The 2,500-nt window shown below is 37.6% G+C and overlaps 1 protein-coding gene across 1 annotated transcript in view; it reads right to left on the reverse strand.

Annotated features, from left to right (window-relative positions):
• Positions 1-131: 131 nt before the first annotated feature.
• LOC135093006 (SUZ domain-containing protein 1-like) overlaps positions 132-2,500 on the reverse strand; it is an 8,591-nt gene continuing 6,222 nt past the window's right edge. Inside the window, exon 6 of the mRNA XM_063991847.1 lies at positions 132-2,500. This exon is cut by the window's right edge and continues 1,562 nt beyond it. The gene's annotated coding sequence lies outside the window, so the exon portion shown is untranslated.

A 2,500-nucleotide genomic window follows, 5' to 3' on the forward strand; every position in this document is an offset into this window, starting at 1 on the left:
CACACACACACACACACACACACACACACACAATAACATTTGTATATATATAATCATAAATCACAAGATATATAATTACCATACTAGGCATAATAATTACATATAGAAACTGAATAAGTAATGTGGCAGAGAGAGAGAGAGAGAGAGAGAGAGAGAGAGAGAGAGAGAGAGAGAGAGAGAGAGAGAGAGAGAGAGAGAGAGAGAGAGAGTATACACTTTTCATCTTTATAATCAAACTCAACAAAGCTTAAATTTCTCCCTTCACACACACACACACACACACACACACACCTGACATACTATTCGTTACTATCATGACTATTACTGTTCATCTTATCTCATCTCACCTGTCTACTCTTCTTCCTCTCACAAAATATTGACTACCTCTTAAAAAAATAAATAAATGAAATAAAGATAGATATAAGTAATAAAAGTAATAAAAAAGTTTTCTATTAATGTTTTGCTATATGACTCCTATGAATTATTGAGTTAATGTATCTATTTTCACCCTCTCATGTTGTCTATTAAAGGGGTTTTTATATTTATGTTCCCTATTGTCTATTTTATCTGGTTGTGTCAGGATCAGTTATCACGATACGCTAGATGTAATGATTCAAGCTTAAGTCGATTTTTTTTTCCCATAATTCCTTACGAAGTTTTATTTTTTGGACTGTTATTTAATTTAGTAGCTTAGAAAGAACATTTTATTCGTTTTTTTTTTCTGTATTTTTAAACGGACATTTTATTTCCATAACTTTTTTACGTTTTACATTTTGTTAACTGGTTATTTAGTTTAATGGTTAGAAAAATACAAAATGAACATCCTATTCGTTTTTTTTTTTTTTTTTCTATATTTTTTAAGCTGCTCTGACATTTTTCTCATAATTCCTTACGATTTTTCACACTTTTAAACTGAAGTATGTTATTTAGTTTAGTAGCTTAGAAAAAAAAATACAAAATAAACCTCTTACTCTTTTTTTTTTTCCTTTATAAATATTCCATACAAATTATACTTTTAAACAATTCTGACGATCTCTTGCGATTTTTCATTTTTTTTTTTTTTTCCATTAATACATTATTTAGTTTAGTAGCAAAGAAAACGCAAAATTAGCCTCATTCTTACAAACTATATTTTCATACTGCTCTGAATGTTTATCACAGACAACCATGACAACGAAAGGGTTAACATGCAGGAAAAAAAAAAAAGAAGAAAACGAGAGAGAGAGAGAGAGAGAGAGAGAGAGAGAGAGAGAGAGAGAGAAACGGAACAGACTCATAAGGTTGTCAGCATCTTGTCAATTAAAAGCTTTTCACAGCCTCCCAGCACACACACACACACACACACACACACATCCAGCACCTCACATAATCAACCCATACAAAAAAAGTTATAAAAAATTAGGAAAAAAAAAGTCCATTTGACAATAATTCATGGAAAAAGTTGTTAATTTGATGTTTTTTTTCTGGCTTGAGTGGTGTGTGGTGGTGGTGGTGTGTAACTGAGGGCCCTGACACAAAGGTAACCAATATCCTATATCCTGAGAGTCCTACCACCCTACAGCAGTCCTACATATCCTTAGGGACTCTCACAAGACTCCTACACCAGTTGCAGGAGTCCTATGCACCACCACAAGTCCTACACATCTTCAAAGAGGTCCTACAGATCTTTCAAGGACTTCTACACAATCTGATGGACTCCCAGATATCCTACATGCCTCACAGGATCTCCCACACCACTTGCAGGAGTCCTATGCACCACCACAAGTCCTACACATCTTAAAAGAGGTCCTATACATCTTTCAAGGACTCCTGTGCATTCTGAGGGACCCCCAAATGTCCTTCACAGATCCTATTACCATCCTACATTTTATAAGGGACCTCCACACCTTCTCCAGAGTCCTACATATCCTGAAGGACTCCCACACACTTGCACAGTCCTACATGTCTCACAGGATGCCACACAGCCAGGGACACACACACACACACTCTCATAAAACAGTTGAAATTCCAGCATACAAGAGAGATAGCTAAAAAAAAATGATTGTAATAGATAGAATAGAGAAACACTGCAACAAAAGACACACAAACGTATGAATCGTCATGTGCATGGCGTGTTCAGGACCGACATGCTGGGGTTGACAAAACGCCGAGAGGTTGGCGACATGAGTGCAAGTTTTCAGGGTAATTCTGACCCCTCTAATCGACTAAACAAGGAGATAAACAGTCGGCTTTTACCCTTATGATAGTACCATTCATCCAGGTGTCAGGGGTCATCAGATCTTCGGCAGGTCAGCAGTGTAGCCTGTTGGGGGTCACCTCACGCACTGACTAACCTACTGCTGCGTTTTATAAATTTACGAGTCAGTTTTCAGCCCTGTGACGTAAGTTCCTGCACGTTTATTTGGCACAGTGCTTGGGACACACACCCTAGCCGGCACTGGTCTGGCTGGTGGCTGCCTGGTGAGTGGCCATCGGCATGTGGAGGGAACACGAACAGGAG

Source organism: Scylla paramamosain, chromosome 41 (genome assembly GCF_035594125.1).
Source record: "Scylla paramamosain isolate STU-SP2022 chromosome 41, ASM3559412v1, whole genome shotgun sequence".
Classification (NCBI taxonomy): domain Eukaryota; kingdom Metazoa; phylum Arthropoda; class Malacostraca; order Decapoda; family Portunidae; genus Scylla; species Scylla paramamosain.